This window comes from Pyrgilauda ruficollis, unplaced genomic scaffold (genome assembly GCF_017590135.1).
Source record: "Pyrgilauda ruficollis isolate IOZ18807 unplaced genomic scaffold, ASM1759013v1 scaffold28, whole genome shotgun sequence".
Classification (NCBI taxonomy): Eukaryota; Metazoa; Chordata; class Aves; order Passeriformes; family Passeridae; genus Pyrgilauda; species Pyrgilauda ruficollis.
In genome coordinates this window covers 3,300,652-3,320,540 of record NW_024524155.1, presented here as the reverse complement: position 1 = coordinate 3,320,540, position 19,889 = coordinate 3,300,652, and the positions used below count along the sequence as shown (strand labels likewise).

The 19,889-nt window shown below is 44.4% G+C and overlaps 1 long non-coding RNA gene across 1 annotated transcript; it reads right to left on the bottom strand.

Moving 5' to 3' along the window:
* Positions 1–18,714: 18,714 nt before the first annotated feature.
* Positions 18,715–19,666, bottom strand: LOC121355983. Its single transcript, XR_005955494.1, has 2 exons — positions 19,490–19,666; positions 18,715–19,142 (listed from the first exon to the last, which is right to left on the bottom strand). It is a non-coding gene; the product is annotated as an uncharacterized LOC121355983 (long non-coding RNA).
* Between the last annotated feature and the right edge of the window lie 223 nt (positions 19,667–19,889).

Sequence of the window (19,889 nt, the reverse complement as noted above, 5' to 3'; positions counted from 1 at the left end):
TCTGAAAATGAGGTTGCACAGAATGGGGCAGGTTTTGGAGGGGATAAAACAATTTTCCTTTGTCTTGGTGTGTGAAGGGATAAAACAATTCCCATTCCTCTTGGTGTGTCTTTCTTCACAGTTTCGCAATTGCAGAGCTTCCTTGGCAGCAGACAGCTTCCTTTGGCTGATGTTGCTAGAAAAATCTGCTAATGTGGAAAAGCACTGTGATGTGCTTACAGGCATCTAAACTGTAAAGATCACAAAAAATGTTCACCTTGTTTCAAAAGCCTTTAACCAGGAAGAATATAAGAAAGATGAAAGAGCATTTACTATCAATATCAGAAAAAAAATGGATTCAATAAGTCCTTCTTGCTTGCTTTATTCCCTAATTTTCTTAATGCAAAAAGCCACACCTGCTTCATTTCTAGATAAGAAATACAAATCCTTGCAAAGGATAATTTCTCAGCAACATTACCAAGTCTCCATATAGCACAATTCTGTAATTGAAAAATACTGTGTTACTGCAATAATCCTTGTACTCAAACCATCTGTCATCAATGGTCTGTCTCTACCTTCCCCATAATCCTCTGACATGGGCCAGTTTCGGAGAAAGGTATCAATACAATTGTACTTAACTGGTTGATTCCAGAAGGAAAGTTCATGCTCCACAGGTCCATTCAAGTAGGTGGCTTTTGTAGCAGACACTAAAATGCAACAGATGAGATGTAAAATACAAATATATTTCAGGACCATAAGGAGGAAAAAATCCCTAAGCTAAGACTCTTTTATGCAGTTTGACCTGTCAGAAGCACTCAGCCTGTTTGTCGCTACAGGCAGGGCATCAGCAGAAGTGTCTCTGCTGACTATGGCACTGCAGGATCTCAGTGGGAGGTAGGTATCTCTCAGTTACACTGGTCTTACTCAGGGCTCTAACGAACCAAAGGAACCTTTCACATTCCCCAAGAAAAGCAATGGCCACCCACTGCAGCTTGGCAAGCACTGGTAATTCCCAGTGAGAAAGTCTATTCAGCTGGCAGTCATCTGCATTCAACAGTAGTTTCAGTTTCTTAGCGCACTGAGAGTACATCCCCTGATGCAGTGCTTTAGAGCGCTTTGAGCATGACGTAAATCACAGATGACAGTAGGGATTTCTGCTCTGAGGGGAATGACTGCAACCCTTTAGACATATTAAGATAGAAAAATGCAGTCTTGGACACTGGCATGTATGGTAATCTAAAATCATTCTGGCTTTGATACTTTCCCTGTGGGGTGAACTGTGAAAACTGGCTCCAGCATTCTTGGTTGCTTTCTTCAACCCATCACCAGCACCTCAGTCATCTCTTGATGTAGTGTTGGAGACTTACAGTCAGGCAACTGCAGGTTAAGTCATTCAGCTGCATCATATATGCAAGTAGAAAGAGACTAACCACAAAGCTGGGATTCATCCCTGTATACAGAATGACACAACGTGTGCCTTCTTGCTGGCCCTTTATTAATCCCATATGAATTTCAAGTAATGAAAGTAGCAAAACAGAACTGCATAGCACCCAGCAAGTGCCCTGAAGCAACTAGTATGCTCATAAAATAGGTGTGGAAACTTCTCAAGGCAAATTTCCTGAGGGCAGGGCAGGGAAAGGAGAACAAGAAGTTCGATCTCTGGCGGCAGCAGCAACTATGATAAGGATCTGTAGATGGGGGGGGTTCCTTCTTTAATCTCAGAAATTAGAATTAATCAGTGCATAACAGCACAATACTGATGAGACTTTTTAACAATGGTGGCTCCTCTGCTCCGTTTTCTTTGCATCAGACACACTAAATCAAGAGACCAGATATGGATGTCACTGGGAATTGGGGTCTAGCTGAGGAGGGAAGAAGGAAAAAGGGAGAGATAGAAGCTCAGGTTACATTTTTTACATTTTTTTTTCTCATTCCCATTTCAAAGAGGAAAAGAGAAAGACACACACAGAGAAAGAGAGCGTGAATCATTTAGCATGAATTTTGCTTGAGTGAGGACTGACATAAGTGTGTGAAATAGGAAGGCAATGTATGAATAATGCAGAACAAGACTCTGTGCAGACGGAAGACTGTTACTGTGTCCCTGTTTACAGCTATTGAAAGCACAATCAAATAGATACGGAAAGAGTGCAAAAAGCCTGCCTGGTCATCTCATGATGAAAAGGTGTTAAAATACATTGTGGGCCACAAAATACCACTTCTCAATAACTGCTCTGAATTTGTTCATCTGCTCATACCAAGACAAAGAGAATTTGTTGTTGCTTTCAGTTAGAACTGCAATGACTTCCCTGCAGGTTAGCCTTGCTCTAAGTTATGCCCAAGCTGCACTGGCTGCTGTGGTAGACAAAGGCAGAAATATGGGGGAGAACATATGCTGAGTACCTCTGTCATGCAGTCTTTACCATGCAGTCCTGGGAGAAGGGTTTGTAGAACTACAGAAAACAGGTATTTTTATGAAGGTTACCCCTGAAAGAATTCACATGTGTCCTTCTGCTTATTTACAGTTGGTACATGCAAGAAGCTGAACTCATTTCTTATTCCTTTTATGGGAGAAAGTATGGTTAGGAACTAGCACGCTCTCCCAGGACGCTTGGGACAGCTGGTTTCCATTTGTGGTCCTGCCATTGGCTGGTTTTGGCAAAATATCATCATTTTTTTGCCACTGGTGAAGAACTTTGAATTCTTCTAAAAAAAAAGCAGCATGTAAGAGCTGGATATTAATTCAGATTCTTCTAACAAGCCCATAATCATACCGTGTGGTCTCTTATATTCTGTAATTAAGGCACACTTCTGCCCTAAGGAGGATATTCTTATTCCTTCCCTTGCTTTATTCCAGTTCTGGATGGAATTTGCAATAATTTCTGAGGTAGCCTGTTGGATCCCATCCACATGGCTGGTCCTTTTCCAAATCAAATTCCAGGAGTTCATCTGAGTAGTTATGGGAGGCTCTGCCTGCATTGTGTGCCTTAAGAATTCAGTAGCGCCAGAACTCACACATCCATCCATAGCTGCTGAAGATTTCTCAGAAAGCTTTAAGAAAAAAGGGTGGCATACTAAAAAAACTCCCTCTCTCTCTAATTTATCATTGTATTAGACTAGGAAAAGATATAACATTGCATAGGTTTACAGAAGTGACTGGAGGATGTTCATATTTTTTGGCCATATTGAGAAGCTTACCTGGAGGTCTAAGGAAGGGTGTCATAAAGAAAGACCCCAGAGAGAAACAGAAGGAAGGCAGGGGGCAAAGCCAGGACATCAAGGCATAAAGTAAGGGAAATTCAGAAACACTGGTGTTATATTTTGAATTGAAAAGAAACAAAAAAAGGGAAGTGGTAGTGTCTTTGAGGGCAAGAGAATAAGGTAGCATGAGAGCTTTGGAAGAGAGGGCACACTGTTTGTAATAGAAATACTATGTGCAAACAGGCATTCTTACATTCTGTCTGTCTACCTAGTTAACTCAGTACCATTTTATGAAAAGGCAGACCATGAGAAATCCTTTTGCACAGAGACACACGCAGTTATAAGTATGGCACTACAAGCAGCTGGGATGGAGAAGCAGTGATGCTGATGCAATGCAGTGATGAAAGTAAGCATTCCTGCTACTTCAGGGATAGAAAAGGCACATCCCATCTGCCTCCTGGAAATCTGCTGCACCCTTTCACCAGCCAAAAGAAGCAGCTAGCTTGAGTCAAAACCAGTCTGCTTTTGGTTCTTCACCTCATGCTTGCCCATTTCCTCTTTTTGCCTGGCAAAAAGGACAGGTCAGCCGGGACTGCCATGTTTTCAATACACTGTATTTTTATGGTAATATTACAGTGCTGTCTATTTGCTTTTTATCTTTTCACCTTGAAGTGGGAGCTGCAGGTGCTTGTATGCTGTGCAGCTATTGCACATAATGAAAAGTGACAGGGCAGTTCAATCTCTGGGGTCCTTTCAGTCCACAGGCTTCCCGCTGAGAAACCCAACAAGGTGGGCACTTGGGTTGATATTTTTTCCTAAGCTGTTCTGACATATCTCCTCTGGGAATTGTACTGATGCCCCCTAACTCATATCAAGCCCCCTGGCTGCATCAACTAGTATTTATTTCTGGTCACTCACTGGTAATCTGAGCTTCTAAATCAAATCAGTAGCCTAAATTTGAAAGGCTCCCTACTGTGGAGTCCACAAGAGTCCTGTGGTGTTAGATGCTTAATAGGTGATTAAAGGACAAGTCACACTCTTTTCAGCTGTGCTTTGAGGTGTTTTGAGGGAGGATGATATGAAGGGTGGTGATTAGTGTCTTTTGGAGACAAAAGACAAGAAACCTGAAGCAGCCTGAAGTAGGAGCTCTAATATGCAGTGAGATCAGCTTTTTTCTGCATACTGTGCCATGCAGCAGAGAAAAATCATGCCAATAACAGGTCTGATGTAAAAGTAGGTTAGGTTCTTTTGCATCTTCCCTTTTCTTCATAGCCATAAACCCACTAAAGTTTGCTTCACTGTGCTCTGAGGAGCTGTAAAGAAGCACTTCTTCTCAGACATTCAGATAGCCTGCCACAATGTTGTCATCCTGGAATTAATCATACCCCTTTCTCTGCTTCTACAATTAATGTACAGTTCATATAAGCTCCCTATTAAGCATGATAGGGAACAGTGAATCCAGCTTTTGTAAATTAGGGAGCCCACCAAATCTACCTCTGCATAAATGAAGAACTGCCTTAAGACTGTCTTCTTTACAGAAAGATATATTACACTGAATCCAGAGGCTTCCACACACTCTAGTACAAATTGAATCATTGCCTTTCATAAATGGGAAAGCATAAAGAGATTTCTAAGTCAGAAGATCTATCGTACAAAGTCTACACTCCCACTGTACTGAACCTGCCTTTGTCTTCCCAGTCCTATTGTTGAGCTGAAATGCATGTATCCCAGTGTTAGGTGGTGAACCATATGGTGTCCAAGCCTTATATATATATATATGAAGGCCATACTGAATCATCTCCTCATACATGGAGAGACATATTCTGTCAATTTGCTCTAAAAGCAGATGAACCTTATTTAGTCCAACATACCACCTCCTTTAATGAAGGCTGAGATATTGATCTCCCTGGTAAATCAAGGTGAGATCTATAGATCCCTCCCAATAAATGATGGTGGATTTATTGATTCTTTTCTTCCCACCCCCTGGAAGTGAAAGCAAGACATATTAGTTTCTCCCCATTAAATGGAAGTGAGCTGTATTAAGGCCACCCCCATAAATACAGGGTGGGCTATGCTGACTTAGACCTTAACCACATAAATGGAGGTGAAATGTATTGATTCCATCGTCTGTAATTGAAGGAGTGTTGTATTATGGTGCTCCTTCCAACATAAATGATGGAAAAACATATTGATTCAACCACACTTGAGTGAAAGGTGAGTTTTGCTGAAAATCCCCCAAATGAGGAAGGAAAGCCATGCAGAATTTAGCACCTTATTCAGAAATTTATTTTGACCCATTATTTTCACATGAAGGCTTTTACTATATTCAGATGGCAGAGGTGTTACTGCTTAACAGCTCTGGGCACAAATGAACTGAAAAGGAACCATGCTTTCACTGAAGGGATGTAATGCCTAAGTAGAGGGCCTCCGAGTTCCAGTCCCTGTGCTCTTGTAGACCACCTGATTTAGGCAAGTTTCCTGGCTCTTATGTGTCTTGTTTATCCAGTAAGGCTAATGATCTTCCTCTGACATTAGACAGTAGAATAAATTTGTTCATGACTGTCTACAATGTTCTGTTGGTTAATGGGGCCAAGTAAGTTCTGGAGACAACAGCAGAAGTTGATGAAACATTATAGGGCAAAAGTGTTAAAAAATAAGGTGTACTGTATAAGCTCTGTGCCCTAAGAGAAGCTAGGCCTGTACACCGTAGATAAATAATTAGCAGCAGCTGCCTGGACCCTGTGGTAATTTTTGCTCTTTAATTATTCCTGCTCTTTCCTACTCCTTTCTACTAACAGCACTGTTTTTAAATTGCTTTGGCTGATGGGAAAGATACCAAAGTTACCTCACCTCAAAACCATGCACTAATTCAGGAATTCAGTCTTTTGGACTATGACTATTGCAAGCGAGGCAGCCGGGACAGTGCCCATCTGGAAAGCAAAACATTCAGATTCAACTGCACCCCTCCAAGGAGAATCATGTTCAAGCCCAGCAGCATGACAAAGCCCAAGACAGCACAGGGACAGCTGCTGATGGTGTAAAAGAAAGGTGCCAACTCCTTGCTTCCCCAGGGAAACGCATTCATTTTCCCCACAGTACTCCATTGCACAGCTGTTGTCTTTTGTTAACCTGTTGCAAATATCAAAATCCTTAGGGAAGCTACAGAAGACAAGTGAAGAGGACAGAACCAGTAGAGCCTTGCAGAGAGACCTGCCTGTGCCTTTCTTCACAATTTGTCCTAACAGTAACACCAAGATAGAAAAAAAAGAAAAACAAAGAAGACAAAAAACAAAGTGAGTGCAGGCACGTGTAGATGACACTAGGAAGTTAAACACAAAGCCCTTACGCATGCCACACAATAAATCCTACCATTGTCACCTGTTTGCCTAATGTCACAGAAGAGAAATGCACCTCTGATACTACGTCTTGTGATGAGCAGGCAGAGTTATGGTGCCTTGTGGTGCTGCCATGTATCTGCAGGGCACCTCCCACCTGATGTCTGGGGGGCTGCACATGCAGAGAGGGGGACATGAGCTGGATATGTGTTATTGTTCTGCAAATCTGTAACATACCTAAGAGGGTCACAGGCATCCCAGCAGTAGTCATATCCAAGATAGAATCATGAGTAATGCAAGCTTTGATCTGTTCTTTAGAATGAAATACTAAGGTATATTTTATCATGTATTTCTTAACACATAACAATTTATCTTGAGACCTTACAGAAAGTACGATGTGGTAGCTTTTACATGAATTAGCTGTTCCTGGAATATCTTGTGTTCTTCCCATGTGGGTATTTCCAAGCATACTGCTTTGCCTAGAACAGACTTTGAAAATGCCAGTCAAGTGCCAGCCTCCCCCTAAGCCCTGCAATGGAAAAGCCCAGTTTCTTTGCAATTCTCTCATATCACCAGCTGTCTAAAACCCTCTGTGAGAGGATTTAAATTGGATTTTGTGCTGATTTTATACAGTTGTCTTATGTCTTCCCCATGTGTGGTGAAAGAGATTTGTTCCATACAGCATTGGGGATGCAAATATCATTCCTGTTTCAATGCGTCGTTTGAATGGAGGACCAGACAGTTGCCATGGCAACTGCACATCTGAGCCAGCTGTAGTTGCCATGGAAACAGAAACGATGTGAGCCAGAAAAAGTAGTCCCAGAGGACAAAGCATTTTAAAACACACACAAAAATTCCCTTCAACTAAAATAAAATCTTGCTGTGAGATTCTAGGATCTCAGAAACAAGGGGCAATTCAGAGGAGAATGCCAACATCCTCTCATGATTGTGATGCATTCCTTTTTCTTTTTTTTTTTTTTTTTTAATGGTGAGAAGTAAGGGAGAAGTCATTGAAAATGATCCAGCGATTGCTAGAAAGGAGGTGAAAGTAAATTCCACCATACCTTTGGCCTGGTCTGCTGATCCTTTGGGAATCTGAATGCTCTGCATTTTTTTTGGTAGCTCTGTGCCATGGAGGCACAAATCAGTACTCCTGTCACAGAGCCCGCTGTGAACAAGTATCCCTCTTGTTCACAGCAGGCTCTCCTTCTATAAACCTAACCATCTTTCATACAAGTGCTTCCAAATAATGGCATCATATCTTTGGAGAATCTCTAGTCCCTGAAAGAGGCATAGTTTTTATCATTATATAGGGGGGCAAGACACACTGTTTGAGATGTCCAAGGCCTAGGTCTGGGATCCTCAAGCAATGGCTGGATGCCTGGCAGCACTTCAATGTGTGCTCTGGCCTTCAGGGGTGGATCAGTGTGTTTGATGAATAATCCACAACATCCTATATCTCATCAAAGTGTTTTGTTACTGTTTATCTGTAACTCTTTTTTAGCTTTAATGTTACAGCTAATCAGAGGCAATGATTAAAATGAGAAATGAATGATGCTGTAGACGAGACTAAGGCAAACATCTTCAGCATCCACACAGAGATGTGTGGGTTTCAGGCCTTCTGAGAATGTAATAGGGGCAGACACAAGGGCTGACACTGGGACTGGGCAAAGAGAAGAGAGCAGATGGAGAGAGAAGATGACAAGAATAGACTGAGTAATAGGGAAAGGTGAGGGAGGAGAGCCTCAAATTGGGAAATGATAGGGATGAATGAGGTGGCTGGAGCCACATGTGGTAAAATAAAATGCAGTGAGAGGTGAGTAGGACAGCAAGTGAAGTTTGAGAGACAGAACAAGGATGGAAGCAGGCAGAGATGAGGATACAGAGTGGAGCAGGATGGGAGACCACAGCATAGGAAGGGGAGCAAGCTGAAGGCAATGCAGTTGGTACAGCAGTATGGGACAGGACAGGCATGGAGATGAAGCCTGGCTCAGTATGTATAGGAGCAAGGAAAAGCAAAGGGAAACAGGAGATGTGGAGGCCAGATAGGGCACAAAATGGTTTGCAGGGTAACAGACTTTTGGTTGGTTTTCTTAATATTGCTGTAGTTCAGCATATTTCCCTGGCTTTTCTAGAATCACTGCATATGTAAATAGTTTTGTTTAGCTGGTTCACTCATCACACAGTGGTGAAGGCAGCTCAGTCCAATGTAGTGTTGTACTTAAATTTTTCAAGTATTTCTTTCCTTGCTCTATACAGCTAATGTTATAAAACCTTTCAAGGTGCAAACTTTGATTATTTTCCTACCAAAAGCAGATTTAGAAAAGCAGTTTATTATCTCAGGTGCCTTTGAATTGTCACTGCATTTTCTGCCTTTTCATTTTGTGATCTCAGTTCCTGCCCCTTCATTTCAGTCCCACTACTCTCTTTCTGTCTATAATAAAGAGGGAGATGGGTGGCACAATCTGCACACACCTGTAATTTCTGCTGAAGCTAAGGGAATCTGCGTGCACGTAACCAACAGGACTGGAGGACTTGGCTACGGATTTCTGTTTAAAGGGATAATAAACTGCTCACGTTTACTGAGAAGGAGAAAGAAAAAAGTCTTTATTCAAAATGTAAATATCTTCCTGCTGAGGAGCAAACCCAAAAGTCAGCCTTCAGGATATAAATATTTATGCCTTTTGCATAAACAGCAGATGTAACATTTCCAATTAACTGTCGATCTTTCCATTTCTCTGGCTGCTGCTGCTTTCTCCACAGTATCAGAATGAACAGTTTGCTTGATTTGCCTGAGCTCAGAACTGTCACACATTGCCACAGTCAGTAAGATGAAATTGTTCCTGAAAATGTTTGTTTATCAGAGTCTAACAATTTCCCTGTATTTTTTATCCCTGATGTTCAGTGTAAGACTAATTCTATACTGCTGAAAGATGTGAGATTCACAGCCCAGGTGAGACAACAGAGAAGGAGCAGAAGCAGGCACTGGTAAGAGCATAGACTCAGTCATTGCAGTACAGTCCAGTCCAGACCTAGAAGAAGCCTGCCTGGAATGAGAGGTGTCTGACCCATTTGGCCACTGTCCGTTCTACCAAGGCTGCCAGCTTGGGGCTGGGCACTATCAAGTGTAAGAGCTTTTATGATGTAGCCACCTGTTTATGAAGAACTGCCTCCACCAATTCTTCAGTGTCAGCTTTCTCAGGTATCTGACATTTAATCCTGCTAATGGCAGCCTCCCTCCTTCACGACTTCTTTCTCTCTGTGAGAAAGTGTGAACTGTGTAAGCAAGAAAATGAACCCTACTAGAGCTAGGAAACATCAGTTTTCATTGGCATCATGCCTATGAAGCAGAAGATTTTGCTGGAGCACTGGAAGGGAGGGTATGAACAAAAAGCAACAGCAGAGAAGCAGTAGTAGTTAAAAGCAAGATGGAAAGACAGGTGCAAGGGGAGTGAAAAGCACTTGTCTGGAAGTATGTCAGAAAAAGGGGATCCCTCTCTTCTTTTCTGCTGAGGATTCTTTGCATGTTCTCCTGTCCTCTGACCTGTCCCTCAACACCACAAAATTTAGCTCAGTATCTTTCAATTTCCTGGGAATCCAAAAATTGGTTGAGCATTGCTGCAAATCAGGAGCTGCTGTTCAGCTGATCCAGCTTTCACTGGGAGCTTCAGTGAAGAGCTCTTGGCCTTGCCCCTTATAGGGAAAATTCTGGCCTGGGAGCTGCACAGCTGGCCGGGGACAGGGCTTTGTGCTGCCCGTGGGGTTAGTGTGGAGGTAGGTCAGCCTCGATCTTTACCTTCCTTGGGAGCTGCATCCTGATGACTGGCAGCTCTGATAGGTGCTGTTGCTATGGTAACTGGCTCTGCTTTAAAACCATCCATGTGGCAGTGCAGGGATGGAGGCACCTGCAATCCTGCCTCCTGCTTATGGGTGCACCCTCCTCACACAATTCTGTTACCTGCTGCCTGCTTTTCTCCAAATTCCCAGGACTTCAAGCTGCATTTTTTGTCCACTCCTTTGGCTCTGTCTGTCACATCCTCCCTGGTTCAGGATTTTCACTGGTAAACAGCTGGCCTTTTGCTTAGCATGAGAAATCATCAAATGCTAACCCATAAGAGATGGTCCAAATTCACAAGTAACTGGAATTTTAATTGCGTAATACACACAATTTTCACTCTGTTCTGTGCTGTGCCAAAAAAGCATGTGTGGTACTTCCTGTCTGTATTCAAGTACAGTCATTACTCAAGCATCTGTGACCAGTGATAAGGTTATCAGCACTACAAACCCCCAAATTATCACCAATATTTGCTTCAGATGAGCTAACTGAAGTGCATTTTGACTACAATTAGAAGCTAACTTTGCTTGGCCCACTTAGTGCAAATACTTGCATGTGTAGGATTCCATCACCAGTGGAGTAGGTGCACTGACATAGCTGAAGTTACTACCAGCTGCATGCTACCTTCCTCTTCTTCATGTAACCATGTGTAACCAGTTACATCTCAAAAAACCGAGGTAGCATCAGCAAAATGTCCAGGCTTTGCCTTCCCACTAGGAACAGGAGTCAGGGTAGCACCAGTGTTGACTGACTCCTCTGTCATGGCCTGTCCTTGCTGGGACTCACACCATTCCTGCCTCGAGAGCTTCATGGGCACGAGGCAGCCCTAGCAACTTTCTTTAAGTGGATCAGTGTGTATTAACAATTTAGAATGGAGCAATCCTGAAGAGACTGAAAGTCAGTTTTGTTAAACCACAAGCTTTTTTTTTTTTTTTTCAGTTCAGCTCCCTTGACTGTGGCTGACTGTCTGGTATTTCTCTTGAGTTTTCACTGCTGGCTGAAGAGTCTCTCTAGTTTAATGGCATCCATTAATCATACAACAATGCATCTTGGCAGCACAAGAGCTTAGAATTCAAGTTACAGTACTGATGAGCATTGGCCCGGCTTCTCAGGTTGAGGGTGCTCTAAGGTCAAGTCAGAGACTTCAAGCTCTGTTCACATTTTGGGTGTAATGTAGGACACCCAGGATGTAGACAGCTGCTTGTTCAGGCACAAGAACAGACTTTCAGCTGAGCATGCTGAGTGCTCCAGGTCACAAGTCACTCTTGGGGCTGAGGGAAAGGGAATAAAGCCACTGTCACACTTAGTGGACTTGAAGGAGATCTGACAGATGCAGTGACTCTCCCAAGAATTGTCCCAGTCTATTTCAGTTTAAGCAGGTCTTTACAAAGACCAGGGCCTCAGTCTCTCATGTCCACTGGCTGCTCTTCTAAAAGCAGATGATCATCTTATGCACTCTTTGATCTCTGGGTTTTCCCTAGAACAGTTTGTCAGGTTCTTACCAAGGTATCCAGTTTTTCCAGTGCTCAAAGACCCAAAGTCAGCACTGTGTTCTCTCAGATGCCTTGTGGATGCTGTGATGATCTGCAGGTACACTGAGAAGCAGTTTTCCAGACTATCCTCCCCCTCCTATCTGGACACAAAAGCAATTGAAGAGCCTGTGGCTTAGGCTTGCAGGAATGAAATAAAAATGGCCTTCAAGGGATTCCTTAATCAGCTTTTCCTATCTCTTGTGTTGCCAAGATGGTATTCAAAGGCCTGATCACAGCACACAGATCACCAGTCAGACAGCTCTGTGCTAGACACTCCTGGGATGCATGATCCTTGTTTCAAGGCCTTTCAATGTACCCCATTCCTTTTTCAGTCTGTGTCAGGCATAATGACTCAGCAAATACATATGCTTCTTGTTGGCAGGTAGTGCAGGCATTTGCAGTGTTGAATATTATATGTTCTTCTATTTATCTTGCCCTAGTGCAAATTTGACTACAGACTGTTCCATTGTCACTATAATATTTTGTTCAACCTCCCAGCTTCCTTCAAGAGAGGAAACAGCCTGCAGGTGCTGCAAACACTTTTTGTTCCTTTATGACTAGAAGAAACTACTCTATTCCTCTAAGGCTTTTAGTCTGACTTGATGCTGGCTCACCCACCTGCCTGCTTTCTCTAGAGAGCTGGCAGGTGAATATTTTCAGTAATTTATTTTAGAGCTGTTCTATCATTCTGCTATTTATTTCTGCCATAAATTATGCCCAGAGGTTAGGATGCTCTTTTTTTCCCACTCACAAAGGAACCAAAGGAAAATATTCTGCAGGGCACAGAGGCATCTTTGTGTGGTTTGTAAATATTTCCAGAGGCAGATATACTGGGGAATGAAAAGAGCTGCAGTCTCTACCTTGTAAGCATCGCCTGAATTAACCTGCATCTTCTAGGTTATGCAACAGGGAGCAGTTGTGCTCATACAGCCCCCTCTTCCCACTGTGATTTACATCCAGCGTCTGCGAGATACACCAGCTGGTGCTTCAAAGCATATAGAAGAAATAATAAAAAAAAAGTCTTGAGAGATTACAGCTTACTCCTCATGCAGTGGTTTGACTCATTAAAATCAGTGGAGCAATTTTCAGTGACTGCTCTGGGATTGGACCAAGCTCTAAAAGCACCAGCCTTGAGAACTGGACTGCAGCCAACTAACTTAAGGGAAGCAGAATTCCAAGCGGGTTTTCATTTTTAATTCAGAAGCTAAATAAAATTGAACATCAGTGCATTTAGATGGGTTAGCTCCAAGAAAAATCCAGGGAACTGAAGGAAGTGATATTTCTTGTGTGTTTGCCTCTTCTTAGCTATACCCTAAGGGGCTGGTTGCTCTACAAAGCAGTATCAGTTACCCAGCAATGGGCTACTGCTCTTATTATTACTATATACCTATGTGCTCATTCTACAGGACTCCAGCAAGCTGGACAATAGACAAGTATACAGCAAAGAGATGGCCCTTGCTGTCCACAGCATCTGAGAGTTTGGATTTACCATTTAATGCTCAGTTTGCTGAGGGTGTTGTACCACAAAAAGTGACATTTTTTTCCTGTTGAAGTCACTTATGTTCCTAGTGCCCCAAGAAGGTGATAGGGAGGTTTGAGCTTCTTGCTTTGACAGAAAAGATGAAACATTAAGTCCTGGTTTTGCCACTCAAATTCTGCTATGTTTTGTTGAAAAACACCTGCAGAAGCTTATTCAGCATGAGGGTGACCTTAGTTGTGTCATACAGGCTTGTTTACAAAATGCAGCATTGCCTGCCTCAAGGTCAAACTGGTACCTTGTGCCAAGGCTCCCTGCCCCACCCTAGGTAGCAATGGAGAATTAGCCTACACTATCTCAGTATTTCATGAGTATGTGCTTTCCTCAGAAATATCTCTTTTTTGGCATATTTCTCTTTTTTTTCTTTTTTTTTTTTTTCTTTTTTTTTCTTTTTTTTTTTTTTCTTTTTCCCCCTCAGCATGCCCTGATTTTCTGTCCTTTCCATTGAAACCACTCTTTGGCTTTTGTCTTTTCTGATAGCATCACCTAGTCACCCTCTGCAGGTAATTCCTCTGGAGAAGGGCAGACATACAAAAATAATAGTTGTAAATCTCTCCCTATAATTCACTTGGTTTGTGAGGTGCAAAAATAGACATAATTATTTAACTATTTTAGAGGCTACTGTGCTCCTTTGTGTTTAGATGAGCCATAATCATGTTCCTCCAGATCCCAGGAAAGGAAGCTCAAGAAATCCCAGAAGAAAAGGTTGTCCCTCTTTCCAGATTTCCCTATCAAAACCTTTGCCAGTGTGAGATAAAACCTGCAGTATGAGCAAAGAAAGGATAAAGGAGAAGAGAGGAAAAGCAATTCAGAAACTTGGGGGCAGTTCTGGCTCTGCACCAGCAGCTGGTGCTCACCTTTGACAGGTACAGGGAGAAATCAGACTGAAGAGGGATCTCAAGCAAGCAAACAAACAAATCACCTAAATGAACAAGCTGGGTAATAAAGTAGAGCTGAGAATCAGTAGCTAACAAACACATCTCTGTCACCGCACCGCTTTCTCCTGGGTAGAAGGGGAGTCAATTACCCACCTTCCAACAAGTTATTGATCAAGCTGCTGCCATGGATTGAATTGGAGACCTGGCCATCCTGCGTGTGGCTCTTTGATTTTCTCTCCCTCTGTAGTAGCACGTGGATGGAAGCCAGATGAGCCAGCACAGGACTATCGATCAATCCGCCTCCCCCCGCCCTTCCTCCTCCTCCTTTTCACCCCAGTTGCCATGCCAACCACGGCTGCAGCAGCAGCAGCAGCACTGTTTACCTGGCCTATTTATTTTCCTTTTCAATATCCTTCCCTTCCCCCCACTGCTCTCACCTTGGCATGATATTGGCAAAGCACTCAGCAGTTGTAAAAGGCATTAATTTTTATGACTCTGAGGAGGACAATGCAGTTCTTAGTTCTACTTTATCACCCAGTTTGTTCATTTAGTTGATTTGTTTCTGAGAAATCATTGCCTATAAACAACAGACATCTCAGTCACCAACTAGGTCGTGCTCCAGACATGGAGAAGGACCTGTCATTCCAAAAATACAGGTCTCCTTCATATGGTTTAAGTGTGCCTGTACTAAGATGCACATTTTCTTCTTATATATTGCCCAAGAGTGCCAACAGAAAACTTATTCTAGGTATGCCATCATTTACAAGCTGTTAATCTCACAAAACTCCTGGGATAGTATATCATAAATGTGAAGTGCACCAGCATTTCTTTCAGGTCTTCAGCCACCTTTGTAAGGGCTGTTGAGGGTACAGTGTCTTACAGGGACCAGCTGCTATGGAAGGAACAGTGACCAGAGTCATCTCAGTAGAAGATCTTTGCAGAATGTTCACCATGGCTTCCAGCTGCATACAATGAGCAGTTCAGTTTCTGGCTCTTCCCAGTTCAACAGCACTTTCAATCATCCTTGTAATCTTCCCAAGTGGCAATGCAGTCTTGTCCCATCTCTTTTCTCATACTGCTTTCATTGCCTAAAACTGCCTTCCCATTCCTAGGCAGGACGACAGTCATGCTGCAAAGACCAAACAGTAGATAAATGAACAACGTTCAAGGAGTAGCTCATTTCCCTCCTCCTGAATGTGTTATTTTTTGTGCTGAATCATCCATCTTCTGATTCTCAGTATAGCATTCTCTGCTGAAAAAGGCTTTGTGCAGGATATGAAATATAAGATACACAAACAAAAAATATTTCTTAGACTCTAATACAGGTGTCCACCCTGTCTCAAAAGTCTTCCTGGCTTCCTTTTAATTGAAATTCTTCACCCAAGTCTCACATTCCTGATTCTTTCCACTGCAAAGCCTTCAAACCCTCCCAGGAGACTCCCAGTTTTCCTCATAATTCAGTATGATTGATACAGGATGTAAAAAATCAGTTGATATTATCAAGAACATATTATCTCTCCTTGAAGCAAAGCATTACAGGATAAACTGTGGAAATTGCTACTGCATTATATTAGGGAAGCAAATACGGTATTTTAAAGAAAAAAGAGACATCTCTGAGAAACAGAAAGGCATTGGGAATTGGGTGAAAGGAAGTTCCAACCCCCAGTGTTGGGAGGCACAGACAGACTGGGGTCAGTGAGAAGTCCTGCTTAATCCTTGTGTTTTGTCTACCCTAGATCACTGCCACGCTGGGAGTATTACAGAGCCATCATCCTTGCCTCTGAACAGTTTGGCTAATGCCACTCTGTCAGATACGCTACCAAGTTCAACTAGAGTGAACTAGCGCCTAGAGTGTCCCTGTATGCAGGAGCTCAGATCCAAGGTTGGCTGGGCCATGGACTCATTGAGAACGAGCAAGTCTTGGACAGACTCTGCAAAATGAGACTGGAATTGGGTGTCCAACCACTACCACACATGAGGGCCTCACCTCACTGGGGGACAACTGATTCAGAGCACCATGAGATAGAGGTACATGTTTGACTGGCTGGAGCAGTGGTCTGATGTGACATGGCAGGACTTATGATACTAATGCAAATTGTTAGTAGTTGCTAACTAATGAAATTGTTATGCCCGTAAGGCACTTAACACTCTACATGAACAGAAGAGAGGCCAGACCCTGCCCTCAGGATCAGAAGATATAAAAAGACAAGCACAGACCAATAGTGAAAGGAAAACAATTAATATAGAAGGGGTGTAATGAGAAGCAGCACAGGGTTTTGCAGTCACAATTTATGTCTGGTTTTGCAAAGAAAGGCTTGTATGATCACAAGATCTTTGGTGGGGAGAGAGTGTTGCAGTTCGTGGTGAGGTGGGGGGGCACCCCGGGGTGTCCCCGGAGGGCCCCCTAGGCTGTGAGTTGGCTGGCAGCAGCAGGCAGGCAAGGAGACTCCACACGGCTTCTGAGGGTGCTGATCAGATGGAGGTTAATTTGGGGTCCCAACCCCGGGAACAGCATGGCTACTGAGGGAAAAGGGGGGAAGGGGGAAGGAGGGGGAGCCTAGGGGAGGGAAGGGGCAAGAGGAGGGGAAGAGGCTGAGAGAGCGCAAGGGCTAAGAACCCGACTGATTTTATAGCATGGCTTAAGAGGGGAATTGAAGTGGGCGCGGAATCACATTGGGCCAATGGCATGACAGATACAGGATGGTTCAGGGCAGGACCACAGGCTTAGAATATACCATACATTTCGGAGGGGGGAGACAGGGCATACCATTTAAATAAAATGGAACACAACAAGAGAGTGTATGACATCATAGGTCTGTCCAGATGCATGTATGATTTTTGATGCATTGGTCAACTAAAAGCAAATTGGATGGGTGAGAAGCTGGTTCAGATATACTGAATTAAAACAAAAAAAACAAGAGAAAACCCTTTTCCTCAGCTCAGAAGTAGGTTGCAACAGGACTTTGTATTTTCTCAGACTTCAGAAAATTCACACAGGCTGCAGCTCTTAAAAACACATGGAAGAAAGAGCTTTTAACTGGTGTTTGGAATCAATAGAACACAAAACTGTAGGAGATCAGACTACCTTAGTTGCAAAAAGCTGACCCGAGTAGAGATGCTGCTACAAAAGGTGGAGCAGAGGGGTATTAGAGAACGGCATGAAAGGGTGCGAGGAGACTGGCAGGGCTAGCAAAAGCTCACATTATTAGTGGAGGAAACAGGGAGAAGCATACTGGAAAAGATGAATGTGCAGTCTTGCACAGGTGACTTTCATTGTAACAAGTTCCTTAAACTCAGTTAAGTAGGACGTAGCAGATAAATTCAAGCCAGGGACATGACAGTGTGCTGCAGAGACGACCTTTCTAGCTCCACTTGCTGTGTACTGCAGAGAGAAGAGGTGCATGTCTGATCTGGAATATGAATGCTATTGTAATAAAGATGAGAGATGCAGAGCCTTTGATACAATGGCTATAGGAACAAAGATCTTGTGAACACTGGGTGTGAAGAAAAATTAGTTTGTCCACAAATTGTATGGGTGAAGTAAGAGAGAGAGGAATTGCAACACTTGAGCCACACAGGGCTGGCTGTAGAGTCTACCAGAAGAAAATCAATGAGCAGCAAGCGCAAGAAAGATTAGGATTTCATTTTTATCCAGTATTTTAATTAATGGCAAGATGCGCAAGAGGAAGCATGCATTCAGGATACCAAATGATAGTCTGACCCAGCCCAGCCGTCTTTTCCACAAAACATTAGCGTTTCACTAAGCACACGCTGCTGTGCTGTTTCATCAGACACGCTGCTCTGGTGTGTATCATATGATATGGCAGCCGCTCAGGCAGGCGGGGAGCAGTGCAGCCTGTAATTTCCTGGTCATATGTAACTGGGTGGGGAAGCGCCTGATCTTTGGGGTGAGTAATGCTGGAATCACACCATGAGGCACCCTGCTCTTTGCTGTTTGAGGCAGTTGAGGTGTTGCTGTTCTGGCAGACATTCCCCATGGCATCCGAATGCACTCAGGCTCTGCTACACTTACAGCACCCTCCTGTAACCTGTATCGCTGCGTACACCCGGTCATTTTCCCACGTTCCCAGCCTTTTGCCGGCGATCACCGCTACGAGGACCGCGGATGTGAGCGCGGCATATTCGCCTCCCCGCCGCGGGTGCGGAGCAGGCCGCTCCCCGCCGCCCTCACGAAGCAGTGCCCGCGCTGCGGCGTTTATTTAGGAAACGCTCCCGGCTGCCGAGCGAAGGACGCGGCCTCTCCCCGTAGCTCTGCTGGGCTGCGCGGGGCCGGGGGGCACCGCCTCGCTCCTCCCCGCCGGGCCTCCCTGCAATGGCCGAAGCCGTAGCCTCCCCGCCGGGCCGCCCGCCCAGCAGGCCCCGGGCCCCCCACGACCCTCTCCAGGCCAAGGTGGCTTGGTTTTTTTGCTTTTGCTTTATTTTTTTTATTTATTTTTTATTTTGTGAGGTTTTTTCTTTCCTTCATTTTTTTCCCTTTTCCTGCTCCGAGACATTTTCCTACGTGCATTTTTCTCCAGTCGAGCTAATTTACGAGCTGGGTTTGGCGAGGGCCGCAGTTGCCGGCCCCAGCGCGGGGAGGGCGGCCCGGCGTAGGGGGGCTCCCGCTGGGCTCCCCAGCCGGGGAAGCGCACGTCTCCCCGCCCGACATGAGCTGTAATTTCCGGCAGACATTTGAGGTCTGCGACATCTGCACCAAGGCGCGGCAGCTCCCAGCAGCCCCCATGGCCGGCAGCGGGGCGGCCCCTCCTGTCTCCTCCCCAGCCATTTGTGTTTTACTCATTTCCTGCTTCCAGTAATGAGGCCGGCGATGGCGGGGTGGCGGTGGTGCTGCTGAGAAGGCAGATTGTTAAACACACACACACACACACACACACACACACACACACACACACACACACACACACACACACACACACACACAGACACACACGGATGTTTTTGTTTCAGGATGAATTTTTAGTGCTCGTGAAAGGGAGGGACTAAGCGGAGCTCGCTGGAGCCTGGCACAGGATCAGCAAGCTTCCCGGCAGCCCTCTGCCAAAAGAATCCAGACGTCCAGCCCCCCACCCCGGCTCCTGTGGCCCCTTCTTGTCCGCTCTCTTCCCCCCTCGGCTCCTCAGGGGCCTCTTTCCCGGGGCAGCACTGCCCGGGGATGCTGCAGACCCCTTGCTCACCCACGCCTGAGTCCCTTCCCAGCCCCAGCACAGGGCTCCTCCCGCCGTGCAAACACGCTGCAGTCCTGACCCCTGACTCCTTAATCCCAATTTTTCTTCTCGGTCGTCTATGGAATTACTGCAGGAGGGTGAACGGAGGCGGTCACATTAACATCCTCAGAGTAGAAAACAACTCGAGGCCAAATAGATTCATTGCACTAGTGACTTGAACTAGGTGAAATGTCGACAGAATTACTCAACACCACAGCCTCAAACTCTCGGTACAGAAAATAAACAAACCTTCTAGTGATGTTTTGTATAGTCTCCAGCCCAGCCCCAACCCACCCATGTGTTTCATTCCCCAAGGGACGAAAGGGACGTGGGTCTCCTGGCATGTGACTATCTTCCCCTACACATCTGC